The 15,464-nt window shown below is 43.1% G+C and overlaps 1 pseudogene; it reads left to right on the forward strand.

The window, feature by feature from the left end:
• The first annotated feature begins 3,042 nt into the window (after window positions 1–3,042).
• On the forward strand, window positions 3,043–15,464 carry LOC140906114 (maternal DNA replication licensing factor mcm3-like; annotated as a pseudogene).

The raw sequence follows: 15,464 nt of genomic DNA on the forward strand, positions 1-15,464 counted from the left end.
TTCTACTCCAGATCTGAACTTCTTGTCTGGTTGTTCTCTCTCTCTAATGGGCCAGACTAAACCTCAACTGTTCAAATACAAGAGTGATGGGCCCAGAGTTAAAACAAAGAAACAAAACCCCCCCCACCTAGCTAGCTAAAATAAACTAAGTTTTGAAGTTATTCAAATTCAGACTTATGTGGCTTAGTAAACTATTTATCTGCTATCCTATGTAACTAATGAGAAATTGGACACATCACAATGAAACCTGTGTGCAAATCCAGTCTGGCAATCTGCATTGTGCAAGTAGGCTGCTTCTAGCCACTGTGGTTGAGTGGTAACATTGTCTTTACTTCCTAGTGCCTGTCCACGCCTGTGGTGACATCACCAGGCTGGCACACTGCTCTGAAAGCCCATGTGCTTTCCGGTGAGGAATAGTGTTTGGTGGTTAAATCGCTAACACAGCTTGTGTTGGGAGGCAGCTGTATTGCCTTGGAGAACTGAGCGTGAATAAGTTTTATATTTAATGTTACAAAATGTGTTGTTGATATTAACAAAAACCATGTAGAGAAAAACAGGCCAGGTAAGCAGGCAAAAGTTGTGGCCTCGATACTGACACTGTATCTTTAAATAACTTATAGAGCATTTATTCATAATTGGAACTAGCTAAAGTGTATCTTAAAGTCAATCGTTAGAACACTTTATGCCTAATTTGCAACTCATATAACCAATTTACCTTTTATAATATGCTGCAGATACATTGCATGCACCAAAGACTGCAACACAGAAATATATATAGTTCAGCTCAGCATTTGCATCCTTCTATGCATCTGCCAAGAAAAAATAAACACACCCTCTCTGCTTCCTACTTACATTCAGTATGCTTCTAATGCCTAATGAACAGCTTGTAGAAGGGGATGTGCAAATACAAATTGTAAATGTGATTTACTTCAGCAGTAAGCTGAATGCTGACACTAGTTTGGCCAAGAAGACAACTTGGGAAGCCCAAGTGACCCAGCAACTAGAGAGTTAGGCTGAGATTTAGGAGCCCTGGGTTTTCTTTCCCATGTCCGCCTGTGACTTCACTTCAGTTTCTTCTCCACACCTTTGTCTTGTCTATTTAGATTGCAAACTTGTCTGGAGCAAGGTCTTTCTCTCACTGTGTATTTGTAAAAACACTGAGGAATCCTTGAGGCACCTTAGAGACTAACAAATGTATTTGGGCATAGGCTTTCATGGGCTATAACCCACTTCATCAGATGCATGGATTGGAAAATACAGTGAGTATAAAAATACAGCACATGAAAAGATGGGAGTTGCCTTCCCAAGTGGGGGGTCAATGCTAACGAGGCCAATTCAATCAGGGTGGATGTGGCCCATTCCCAACAGTTGACAAGAAGGTGTGAGTATCAACAGAGGGAAAATTATTTTTTGTAGTGACCTAGCCATTCCCAGTCTTTATTCAGGCCTAATTTGATGGTGTCAAGTTTGCAAATTAATTCCAGTTCTGCAGTTTCTAGTAGAAGTCTGTTTTTGATGGTTTTTTGTTGAAGAATGGCGACTTTTAAGTCTGTTATTAAGTGTCCAGGGAGATTGAAGTGTTCTCCTACTGCAGTGGTTCTCAATTGTGGTCCACCACTTGTTCAGGGAAAGCCCCTGGCGCACTGGGCCAGTTTGTTTACCTGCCGCGTCCGCAGGTTTGGCTGATCGCAGCTCCCACTGGCCGCGGTTTGCCGCTCCAGGCCAATGGGGGCTGCAGAAAGTGGCGCAGGCCAAGGGACTTGCTGGACGCCCTTCCCGCAGCCTCCATTGGTCTGGAGCAGCGAATCGCGGCCAGTGGGAGCTGCGATCGGCCAAACTTGTGGACGCGACAGGTAAACAAACCAGCCCAACACGCTAGGGGCTTTCCCTGCACAAGCGGTGGACCACAGTTGAGAACTACTGTCCTACTGGTTTTTGAATGTTACAATTCTTGATGTCTGATTAGTGTCCATTTATTCTTTTGCGTAGATTGTCTGGTTTGGCCAATGTACATGGCAGAGGGGCATTGCTGGCACATGATGACATATATCACATTGGTAGATGTGCAGGTGAACGAGCCCCAGATGGTGTGGCTGATGTGGTTAGCTCCTATGATGATGTCCCTTGAATAGATATGCGGACAGAGTTGGCAATGGGGTTTGTTGCAGGGTTTGGTTCCTGGGTTCATGTTTCTGTTGTGTGGTGTGTAGTTGCTGGTGAGTATTTGCTTCAGGTTGGGGGACTGTCTGTAAGCGAGGATTGGCCTGTCTCCCAGGGTCTCCTCTGTTGATACTCACACTTCTTGTCAACTGTTGAGAGTGGGCCATATCCACCCTAACTGAATTGGCCTCGCTAGCACAACAAAAAGTAATTTTCCCTCTGTTGATATTCACCCCTTCTTGTCTACTGTTGGGAATGGGCCACTTCCACCCTGACTGAATTGATCTCATTAGCACTACCCCCCCCCCCACTTGGTAAGGCAACTCCCATCTTTTCATGTGCTGTATTTTTATACCTGCCTACTGTATTTTCCACTCCATGCAATGTGTTAGTCTCAAAGGTGCCACAAGGACTCCTCATTATTTTTGCTGATACAGACTAACAGGGCTACCCCTCTGAAACCTGTATATTTGTACAGGGCCTAGCACAATCTCAGAGCCAAGGGCTGCTACTATAATACAAATAAATATATAATAATTATTATTATAGGAAAGACTTTTCTTCTTCAGTCTCGTTGGCCTGCTTTACTTTGCCTGGTGGGTCAGCAAGCCCCAATTCATCATTGTGTTAAATCACTGCTCCCAAGAAAATCCTGCTGGAATAGGTATGCATCCATTAGAGGCTAAAACAAATGGTATTTTTTTTAATTACGTGGTCCCTTCAAAAGTCTAGTTTTCATATTTTATACTCTTTTGGTATAACCAATACATCTTCCAGCTCATGTGTGCCTGCATTTGTACTCTGCAAACAAACTGACCCTTTTAAACCAGGAGGACCACCAAGAGCACGCGGAGAGCTCTGTTTATAGATGGTGAGCCAGGAATGAGAGCTGTCAATTATTGCTGTGTTCCAAGGGTGGCTCATGGTGAGGATGTGAACAGCAGAGCCAGCTGTGGGCTGTCAGGGGCAGCCGTGTGGCTGGGAGCACTGGAGCAGCGCCCCGGGGAAACAGGTGTGTAAGCCTAGCTAAAAAGATATTTCTGTCTTTTCCCAGGGAGAAAGCCTGTGTGATTTGCCACCTTGTGTGCTGGGTCCCCGGGCCCCTCGCCCTGGCAGGCTCCCTAGTGGCCTGGAGGAACTTACCTCCCATGGGAACTGCTCTGGTGCTGAGCTCACAGTACAAGGGGTGGCACAGGGAGTCCAAGCCTTGGCACTTAGTAAGGACTCCACTCCCAGGTGAACTGCGTGGATTGCTGCACCTGTCCTGGAAACTCCCCTCAGTTCCTGCCACTCTCTGAGCACAGGGCTAGCGGTGCCGGGGGCGCCTTGAGAAGGGCTGTGGCACAGAGCTGGTTGCAGAGACTTGCTGGGCACCAAGACATTTGTCATGTCAGAAACCACCCTGCCCCACACCGGGCTAGAGCCTGGGTGTCTTGCATTTGGGGCCCCTCTCAATGGCCAGTGAGCACCCGGGGAGTACCTGCTCTAGGGGGATAGCTAACAGCAGGGGCCATGTACTCTCCTCCCAGAAGCCACAGCTGAGGGTCTGTCTTGCGCAGAGGGTGAGTGAGGGTGAGGGCCAGGTGCTGCTCACTAAAGGTGTAGTCCTATGGCTGGCATGGTGGCCCTTGCTGGCTGAGAGGGCTGGAGTCTCCGGCATGGCTGGAGGAGCAGGAGCTGTGAGAGGCTCAGTGCTGCTACCTGGCCTTTCTGGATGATGATGTAGCATTTCCTGGGAGTGAGTCTTTCTGGGGAAAAAGGGTGTCACCTTCGGGCGGGCTAGAATTTACTTCACTGTCCTTCTCCAGTGCCTATAAAAGCCCAACTCCCACAGAAAAGCACATGGAGACCCAGAATTCAGTCACTGAGGATTTTCAGCAAGAATTGCACAGGGTCAACCTCCCAACAACCACCTCCAAAAGCACAAGAGGAATGAACTTAATTCTTACGTACCAACTTTATAAAATCTTATCATGGTAAAGGAACATCGTCATCATTGTAAAACTAAATTTTTATAACATAACATAGCAGCTTTCTAATCTGCAGACAGTATCTTCACAGTTGTATGTGAGGATGTAAACATAAAGAAAACAAATTAAATCTCCACAGAAACACTGTGAGAAGTCACACGGAGTTCCCTGAGGCTGAGTTCATCTGAGTGTCAGCTACAGTCTTTCTATACAGTCAAAAACACTGCAACAACAGCTTCCCTCCACTTGCTTGTAGAAATCTCCAGCTGGAATCCAGGCAGACTCTTCGCCTGGCTGGAATCTCTCAGTTAGGCAAATTAACCAACCACTCAGATTAAGTAGATAAGTTAAAAAAAAAAAAATCCTGATGCAAAGTGCTGCCCTGTCAGGGGAAACCAGCCTGCTTTCTGCTCCTGTGCATCAGCTTCTCCCAGCCCACACAGGCACATAGCCTTTTGTGATACCGCTGCCCTGACTGCTTGCCCTCAACCGAGTCCAGCTCCAGGGAACCTATTGAGCATACCCAAAACTACCACACCCAATTCCAGAAACTTCTGGGTGTGGAGTGCTTATTGTGCATCTGCCTACCAACAATGGCCCAGACACAACTCGTTTCTGCCCCCTCCTACTCTATGCATCTCAAAAAGACATCTCCCTACTAGGCATCTGGGTACAAGAGCAGCAGCTGCTCGTGGACCAGCACTTGGCGTTTGCTACACAGACCCAGCCTTGTTCCTTCACTCCCACTGTCTGTGCCCCTTATGGGTTTTCTGGGGACTGGGCTTGCACAGCCATTTGTTCCCTCGCCCCAGTCCTCTGCTTGGGCAGGGTGTGGCTGTGTGGATGTGGTTACTAGTACCTGGCGTGTTTCCCAGGGTCAGTCAATCACTTACATATAACATTGCACACACAGCTATTTGCAAAGTCCTTTACTGCTGCTGAGCATTATTCTGATGGTCTGGATAGAGGTAAACTCTGAAACTATAGGGCTGAGCACTCAGTTTCCCTGTTTTTTGAGCGTACCCACATCTGAGCATGTAAAATTAACCCTCTTCACCTTCCCCTGCTCCAAGGGGAAACATTGGTTTGTGGGGGGAACAAACCTGTCTCTGCTGCATTGAAGTGTTTCTTTCCCTGGTTCAGAATAAGTCACCCTAAGCTGCTAACTAGCCGTGTGGTGTATACAACTTTGTTTAGAGTTGGTGGCCTCTTCCCTTTGCAATAGTACAAAAAAGCGTTACTGGTGTGATGGTGGCTGTCCTGTTGAAATGAAAACCGCTGAGGTCTGATTTTTTTAACTTTTATCAGATAAAATGACTTGTGTTCTAGTGGACCCTTGTTTCTTTCAATTACTTAAATGTATTAATTTTCAGGAAGACCAAGGGATCTACCATGGCAAAGTCAGAAATGGGACTGGTAAAAATCAACATCACCTAATTGTCAGGATAAATTATCTTAATTGGAAATATGAGGAACGGACAAAGTGGTAAGTAAAAGAATTATTTTATCCAAGCCAACAGTTCTTATTCTTGAAGTTGCAACCTCACTGTTGGTCATGAAACTTTCTAGAGTCCTGTTTTCCACACACAAAGATCAACTATGTAATTGTGTGAATGACTTATTCTCAATCGAATTGAGGAAGAACAGAAGTAAAGGCTAAATAAAAGAGAGCATGCAAAGACCCTCTCAGTAACACTATGCACGAAACACAAAGGACGTGCTTTTCAGATGAACAAAGCAGCTCCTATGGAGTTTAGCTGGATTTGTGGATGCTAAAAATCAAAGGCCCACAATGATAGTTGTCCCTGCATTTAAAGGTACACCACCCAAAAAGTAGAATAAGAACATATTGCATATGTGACACCATTTCTTCCTGTAGTAATATTTTGTTAATAAAGAAATTTTTCTAAGTTCTAACAGTAGGCTTGTATTTATGTCATGGCTGAAGGTGCTTGAAACTAAAGCAACATTTCTCAAACTGGGGGGTCCCAACCCAAAAGGGGGACCCTATTGTATGGGGGTCGTGGTATTGCTACCCTTACTTCTGCGCTGCCTTCAGAGCAGGGTGCCTGGCCAGCAGCCACCACTATCCAGCTGCTCAGCTCTGATGGCAGAGAGGGAAGCAGCAGCTGCTGGCCAGGCACCCAGCACTGAAGGCAATGCTGCTACTAGGAGCAGCACAGAAGTAAGGGTGGCATGGAGTTGGGGGGGGGGGGGTCATAACCAGTGATGAGCTGCCAAAATCTGAAGAACCGGTTCCTTCAGTCGCTCCGGGTCTTTGGCAGCACTTCGGAGACACGTCCTTCACTCGCTCCGGGTCTTCGGCGGCACTGGGGGACCCGCCCCCGATGTGCCGCCGAAGACCCGGGGCGCCGCCGGATGAGTAAAAAGGGATTCTCAAGGGGAGCCTCCCCAGCCAGGAGCTCAGGCGGGCCGGAGAGGATGGTCCTGCAGACCAGAGTTTGCCCAAACCTTTAACAACCGGTTCTAAACTGGCTTCTAAATTTAACAACCGGTTTGCATGAACTGGTGCGAACCGGCTCCAGCTCACCATTGGTCATAACAGCCTGAAATATTTTCAAAGAGGATCCCATCAAAAAGTTTGAGAACCCCTGTAATGCAGTAGCCTGCAGAACACCATCATACTCCTTTTATACTTGTGCATTCTGCTCTGTATAATTAGAAAGACCTACAAGGAAACAAAAAGATTCTGGTTTAAGGCCTCTGAATATGTAGTATGAAATACTCGTTGCTAACTTGTCCTCTTTCTTAATAGATCAAGGTCTCCCTGACTCTGTTTTGTGATATTTGCCTCAGTGGGCTGGATCCTACACCCATTACTCAGACAAAACTCCCACGGAAATCAAACAATCTGGAACCATACAGGAATTCTTAGTGATAAATATCATTTCAGTCAGGAAAATGAGACTCCCCATAAATTACAAAGAGCCCTTCCAATGGAGCTCTGCTCCAATGACATGCTTTATGTATGAGCCATTATTTATTGTTCTGTGTTAACCCTTGCAAGTTGAGTTCTTAAACACGTTTCTAGTTATAGTAATGGAATTATTTGACCTTTTTTTAGGGTTAGTTATAACTCAACTCATCCTCTTTTTAAATACATTGTAAATATTTGGGAGGTATTTATACATAGCTGTATTCCACAATGAGACAGCTTTACTATTTATGTAATGTTTAAAACTGATCATTACATGTTTCAAATGAATGTGAAGGAGTACTCTGTAAAATTGACACGTTATTAAAGGGGTGCTGAAAAGATGGCTAGGCCCACATATTTTGATTTTGTTAAATAAGATTTTACAAGATTGAGCACAAGTAAAAATATTGTCCTTGGCCTCTTTTTAAAAATCAACATACAGGGTTAATAGGATTTAAACATTTCTCCTGCAATAGTGAAAACATTAACATAATACTGTGCTTCTATGTGGTGATAGGAAAATGAAACTGACCTATAAACAGGAAGTGAAACTGGTTAATGTATATGCTCTGTCCAAGCAGAGTGAAGTGGAAAAGGTAAACAAATGTGAAAAGTAGCCTAGATTAAAATGGTAAGGGTTTCTTTAAAATCAAAGTCTAGTCGCACAGGTAAGGATTTCTTGAATGCATTTTTCTTTAACTGTGTCCCTTTGTGATCTTCACTTGGATTTCATTCTGTTTAGTAAGATAAATTCTGTTAATAGCTCAATTTATTTTCTATATTTTCATATATAAAAGTAGAGGGTGACTGGCTAGCCACTAGAGACCAGGGTTCCAATACAATTTTCCTAGGAGTTAAATGAATTTGGGTTTAGGCTTGTTTTCTTGTGATCTGCTACAACAACAAGTCCTCATAAAGTTAAGCTGTTGCTGTTCAGGAAATGGAAGAGGTATATTTAGTTGCGCTATGTTAAGACGACTGTGTAGTTTCTGTCCCTGTACCAACGTGTTTGGCTTTAGCCAGTGCCATCAAATCCCCAAAATGTAAAGGTTTTCAGGATTTTAAAGTAAGACTACTGTAGCAGCTTTCCCTGGTTTAATTATTTTATATTGCAGCTGGTTGATTGATGCATTGCTGATTGCTCTCTGAAAAGCATTAAAAGATTTTGTCGCTTCCATTGATGCAACCTATTCCAAAAAAGTCCAAAGAGTTCAGTGTTGGATTAGAAGGAAACTTTGGAGCAAATCATGTCTCTCCTCATATCCTGTCAGCTCATTTCCTTGGTAGCTTGGTCTGGGTGGAAGGATTTGTGATCAAATGTAATTATTTTGAACGTTTATGTACCTTTTGATTAGGCTTTATTTCCCTGCTGCTTGAAAGGGGTGTATATATAAAAATATAGCCCTCTCCTCCCACCCTTTCTGTGTCACTTGTCATCTTGGGTCCTGATTCTATAATCACACCTGCATAGGCAGGCCCCTCTACTTCTGTGAAACCCTGGCTTTGTGCTGGAAACGGCCCAACTTGATTATCATACACATTGTAAGGAGAGTGATCACTTTAGATAAGCTATTACCAGCAGGAGAGTGGGGTGGGGGGAGGTATTTTTTCATGCTTTGTGTGTATAAAAAGATCTTCTATACTTTCTACAGTATGCATCCGATGAAGTGAGCTGTATCTCACGAAAGCTTATGCTCAAATATATTGGTTCGTCTCTAAGGTGCCACAAGTACTCCTTTTCTTTTTGCGAACACAGACTAACACGGCTGTTGTTCTGGAAACTGATTTGAGTGCGGCTCTGTGCTACTGTAAGAGTTTATCAGCATGGATTCCTTGGATTAGAATCCTTGACTGTAAGCTCATGTGGAAATGGGTGTGTTTGTGGGGCACCTAGCGTTGTGGGGTGGAGATGGGAGGGAATGAATCCTGTCATGTACACATGTGGCTGGTGTAACCTTAGTTCTTATTCAAATAATTTAGCAAAGTGATTCTCGTCCTACTTGTACCATTATGTGCTGTGACTATGACAGTGATGCTCCTCCTTCCCCCTTGTTCTCCTGGGTGGAAAAGTGCAAAGATGTTGCATACCTAGGAACGGAACATTCAGTTTAAAATTTCTGCAAAGGGTGATCATATTAAGTAGCTAAATTATCTTTTTTGGGGGGCAGGGAGGGGCACAGATGAAAGAAGTCATAAAAATGCTCTCAAAACCAGATCTAAATATATTTGGTTGACCATGTCTCTCCAAATTGAAACTACAAATTGAAATGGCCCTCTTAACAATGAATGAATGAATGAGATTTTTAACTTTATGTAGGGAATGACTTAGGTGCATAACAACTTAGTGTTGGGTATATAAACCACAGAAGATCATCTTATATTAATAAAAATATTAAAATAAATGATTTCTTGTAAACATGATTTCAAGTATTGTTACTTCTGTGATTGACGTCTATAATTACTACTAAAACAAAGCCAACGTATGACTTTACTAACTAGACTTCTTGATGACACCTAAAGTTATACAAAGTGTTTGTTGGTGTCCTGCTATAAAAAAAGACACTTGAAAGAAGATATACTGATCTCACAACTCTCAAACACAGCACATGCCACAAACATAAAGTGTGTTGTAAAAATTTTAATTAAAAACTAATAGCATAGCATGCCATCGATGACGATACCTAGTACAATGTCCACCTTTCACAGATGAAGAAAATAATTCTTTAGAAACAGAGTATGGGTTATTCATCTGCAGGGATCAGCAAGTTATCAGTATGCTGGAAATAATAGAATCATAGGGCTGGCAGGGACCTCAAGAGGTCGTCTAGTCCAGGGGTTCTCAACCATTTTCTTTCTGAGCCCCCGTCTCCCATGCTATAAAACTCCACGGCCCACAACAACTGGTTTTCTGCATATACAATAGATTAAAAGCCAGGGCCAGCATTAGGGGGCAGCAAGCAGGGCAATTGCGTGGGGTCCCATGCCACAAGGGGCCCCGCAAAGTTACGTTGCTTGGGCTTTGGCTTCAGCCCCAGGAGTCAGGATCAGGCTTCGGCGTTCTGCCCTGGGCCCCAGTGAGTCTAATGCCCAGACCCGCTCTCCTGTATATTTTGGCGAACCCCCTGAAACCTGCTCGCGGCCGCCCAGGGGATCCCGGACCTTTGGTTGAGAACTGCTGATTTAGTCCAATCCCTTGCTCTTATGGAGGGACTAAGTATTATCTAGACCTTCCTTGATAGATGTTTGCGTAACCAGCTCTTAAAAATCTCCAATGACGGAGATTCCACAGCCAAGCTAGGATATTTGTTCCAGGGCTTAATCGCCTTAACAGGTAGGAAGTTTTTCCTAATGTACAACTTAAACTGCTCTTGCTGCAATTTAAGTCCATTGCATCTAGTCCTATTCTCAGAGATCATGTTTTCTAGACATTTAATCATTTTTGTTGCTTTTCTATGGACTTTCTCCAATTGTCCACATCTTTCCTGAAATGTGGTGCCCGGAACTGGACCTTTAGTTGAGGTCTAATCAGTGCAGAGTAGAGTGGAAGAATTAATTCTCTTGTCTTGCTTACAATACTCCTGCTTATACATCCCAGAGTGATGTTTGCTTTTTTTTGCAACAGTGTTACACTGACTCATATTTATCCTGTCATCCACTATGACCCCCAGATCCCTTTCTGCAGTACTCCTTCCTAGGCAGTCCTTTCCCATTTTGTATGTGTGCAACTAATTGTTCCTTCCTAAGTGGAGTACTTTGCATTTGTCCTTACTGAATTTCATCCTATTTATTTCAGACCATTTCTCTAATTTGTCCAACTCATTTGGAATTTTAATCCTATCCTCCAAATCACTTTCAACCCCTCCCAGCTTGGTATCATCTGCAAACTTTTAAAATGTACTCTCTATGTCATTATCTAAATCACTGATGAAGATATTGAACTGAACTGGACCCAGAACTGCTCCCTGCAGGACCTCACTCGTTATGCCCTTCCAGTTTGACTGTGAACCACTAATAACTACTCTCTGGGAACCGTTTTCCAGCCAGTTATGCACCCACATTAAAGTAGCTCCATCTAGGTTGTATTTCCCTAGTTTCTTTAGGAGAAGGTCATGCGAAACAGTATCAAAAGCCTCACTAAAGTCAAGATATACCATATATACCACTTCCCCCCATCCAAAAGGCCTGTTACCCTTTCAAAGAAAGCTATCAGGTTGGTTTGACGCAATTTGTTCTTGACAAATCCATGCTGACTGTCTTTAGAAGTTTGCAGATTGACTGCTTAATTATGTGCTCCATTATCTTTCCAGATACTGAAGTTAAGCTGACTGACTGTAATTCCCTGGGTTGTCCTTAGTCCGCTTTTTATAGATGGGCACTATATTTGCCCTTTTCCAGTCCTCTGGAATGACTGAAAAAGTACCAGCTGGTCAGCTTCCTCACTCTGTGGATATTATTACTTATGATGATCTGGTGAACATATGTAAACCTGGAGACAGAGTTCAGGTAGTGGGAAATATTACTGCCTCCCATCCAAGAAAGCAAACCTTACCTCTGGCACATTTAGGTAGGAGGTAATTTGTGCTCAATTTAAGTTGTTTTAACTGTGAAATAGAAAACCTTTTTTTTCCTCCATTCCAACAATTCTAAAGAAATATACCAACCCTTTGCAGTCAAGTTTAGGTGTGTGCTCTGCATGAACAACCACTTTATTTATATTTCATTTGGATAACTTGGCAGGAAGCATTTTCTCATTACACCTTTTTAAAAGTAACTTTCTTATATGTTCTTTTCTCAGAAGTAGTTTATAGAGTAAAGAGAACAAATTAAAGAGAGATAACTTTAGAGGCCACAAATCAAGGTGTGTTCCATTGCTTTTATGGTCCAGAAATGCAGCTTGTTTTCAAAATATTTCTTCTGATTTGCAGCATAGCTTAAAAGAGTTGTTTGGTCAGCTGTACATGACTAAGTGCAAGCCTCTTTGAAAACAAATAAAAAACCTGCTTGTCATTCTCTTTCATTTCCCTCAAGTAGAAATCCTCTCCCAAAACTCAAAAATCCATTCTGTAGTTGGGTACCTCTTAAAGCATGGAAAACATGGCTTAATCAGGTTATTTTTGAGGTGGGGAGAATGGGAGGATGGCAGGGAGGAAGAGGGGAGAGAAAAATCCCAAATGCTGGAAAACTATGCTATTCTGATGTTGAGACTTCATTAAATCCTCTTTTTAGGGGAGGATTTCCTTCATTAAGGCATAGTAAAAAGGATAAATCTAATAACCATTTTAAAACCAAGAATTTGATTCTTTGCCCTCTTTTTTTCCCAAGCGGCTCTTGTGTCATGAAGACAATAGTCTTCATTCCAGTATTTGTTTAATAGTTAATTTACGTAATTTTCTTTGCATCTGGGTAAAAAATATCTAGCACAATAAGGCTGGCTAATAATATCAAAACTGATGAGCAAAGAAATAGCACCACATTCTCAGCTGATGGTGTGGCAAAGATCAGGCAATTCTGCAAAGCTCAAACTAAAGTATATTACAAATTGCACTAACAGAGTCTAATGGATAATGAGATTCCATTCTAATGTTGATAATATGCAATTTAAGTGTTTCCTGTTTCTTAAACAGGATATCTTTGACCATTTAAGCAAGTCTTTAGCACCAAGCATTTGTGGCCATGAGTATATTAAAAAAGCCATTTTGTGTATGTTACTTGGAAGTAATGAGAAAGTTCTCAACAATGGGACACGCATTAGAGGAGACATCAATATCTTATTAATAGTAAGAGTATGTAGAGTTAATAGTGCATTGATGAGTTATTTTTATTGTCCCCCTCCTCCTTCTCATGCTAGTGTTGTTATATCGTATTGCATAACGTATTGCATCCATTCATATTGATAAGTGTCAAACAATTATCTTTTTGTTTTAACAAGTGCATCAAAACCTTAATATTTTCTGATATTACCCAGAACATTTCATGTTCCAAAGTAGCTAGGGCAAGTATCTGCATTTCAGTGCATCCCATAGCTATGGCCATGTAGTTTCCTATTTCTAAATTTTTCTTATGCATAAGCCATGTGGTAGCATTAACCCATTGTCAAAGATTCCATCTGGCTTTTAGGTTACCCAGACCAATTCTACATTGGCATGTATTTGTTTTTGTATCAGGCTGTCCTGCAGTCGAGCCAGGGAGCTTAATTTGTTCTTAATAGTTTCCAAATCCACTGAGTTGGCAAGTTCCGCTCCCGCTCCAAACCCATCCAGCATGGTATCCATAATATCTCTTTTAGTTCTGGGGTGAGGCGTATCTGGGAGGGATAATTTGTGCATCCTCATCCAGGCTAACAGTATAGGGAGAGGTTTCAGAGTAGCAGCCGTGTTAGTCTGTATCTGCAAAAAGAAAAGGAGGACTTGTGGCACCTTAGAGACTAACCAATTTATTTCAGCATGAGCTTTCGTGAGCTACAGCTCGCTTCACCGGATAAAAGGGCATACACTTGGGCTCTACTCTTGAGACATTTAATCGTGTCCAATCCACGTCAATTTTTACTTCTACCAGAAGGGGGCTCACCAAGACTTTCACTGGAGTAGTTTGGACCTTAAATAAGGCAGGTTTTGCCATATGTAACGGGGTGTTTCTTATAAACACATGTTCTTTCTCCCATTTCCAGTAACACCCATCAGGGAATGGTATTGCATGTGTGTGACTCGGGCAGTATACTACGATTACTGTTACAAGGGTCCCTGATTTTACGAATTCATCCCATGCATAAGGGAGTGAGGGGTAGTCAGAAAGCATGGCGGTATCTCCCACATACCCTTCTGTTCGTACCCCCACCATCCAATGTTTTTCCTTTCCTACGGGGACTGAAATATTTGCTTGTAGCCCCAGTTCCCCTTCCCCAACATATACCTGAGTTTCCCCTAAAGGTGTTAGTGTAAGATTAGTATTAAAATCAACCCATCTTAAATGTATATCTGGTTGTTGTACTGGGGTCCATGGTACGTTGTCTGTGAGTTGTTATGTATCAGTAAGGCGGTGAGAATTGTTTCACCTTGTCCCAGGTATCCTGGAGCATGGATATCATTGTTATGGATGGGCATGGATGTGCCTGGGTGTATTTTTCCTTTGGGTTTAGGTTGTGTCTTTACCACCGTGATTAGGGTGAATGCTTTGATCCAGACCAAGAACTGACATGCCTGCTGCAGTTCTGTTTTCCATTTCATTCGAAGCATTGTTCTGCCTCTCTTTTTAACTGGCGGTCTAAGCAGCAGTATTCTGTGCCCAACAGTCCTGCAGAAATAAAAACACACCACGTTCACAGCTCCTGGTTTGCAGTTGTTGTTGGGGTGTTGTGTCTGAAAATATAATTACAACGGAACAGAATTAATTGATTTGTGAAACGTGAACCCACTTTAATTTGCTATTTTTGTTTATGCGGTAAATGAGAGGGCTGAGGTGATCAACTATGGAGTAGGGACCGGCCCACTTTGACTCCAGTGTGTGATCCCTTTTGTCCAACTTTAAATACATTACCTGATCCCCTGGCTCCCATAGTAGGGAGTCCCCAGTTTTCTTTTGATCCATCTTTTTATGCATGAGCTCAATGGCTTGGCTCACCCTGTGCTCGAGGGTGGCTTTATCTTCCTGTAACTGTTTTAACCACTGGCCAATGCTCATGAGTTCCAAGCGGATTGTTTGTCTCTGTATCTGCCGCTTGCTTGGAGTTAATGACCAGCCTCACTGCCTGTCCGAAGAGGATCTGGTATGGCTGGATTTTAGTTTTTAGCCTGTTACTGCTGCGGATGGCTGCCAGTATTAGTGGCAGCTTTTCAGGCCAGTTTTTACTGGTATGATCTACAACTTTTCTGAGGGCTTCTTTAATGGTGTGGTTCATTCTTTCCACTTGTCCTGAGGACTGGGGTCTGTATGAGAAGTGGAGTTTGTGTGACACCCCCAAGGCTTTAAGCATTAGGGTAAATATGTCTCCCACAAATGACCCTCCGTTGTCTGAATCAATAATTTCAGGAGTCCCATGTCTGCAAACTACTTCAGAGAACAGCTTTTTAGCAGCAGTGCGAGCGCTATTGTTCCTGGTGGGGAAAGCTTTGACCCTTCCTTCTCTACTCCTTGACAATTTGTCAATGAAGTCAATTTGGATTCTATGCCAGGGACCCAGCCCCCTCTGATGGAGCATTTGGGGCTGGTGTGGGGGGTCGAGCTTTATTTTTGGCGCACTGTACACAATTCCTGACCCACGTTTCTACATCATCTCTCATCCCCCTCCATTCTGTCACTTGCTTTAACCTTCCCAGCGTCCCTTCCACTCCTTCATGCATGAACTGGTGAGCTATATTCACTAGTTCCTGCCTTTCAATTCTTCCTAGGATGCGGACTGA

Source organism: Lepidochelys kempii, chromosome 2 (genome assembly GCF_965140265.1).
Source record: "Lepidochelys kempii isolate rLepKem1 chromosome 2, rLepKem1.hap2, whole genome shotgun sequence".
Taxonomy (NCBI): domain Eukaryota; kingdom Metazoa; phylum Chordata; order Testudines; family Cheloniidae; genus Lepidochelys; species Lepidochelys kempii.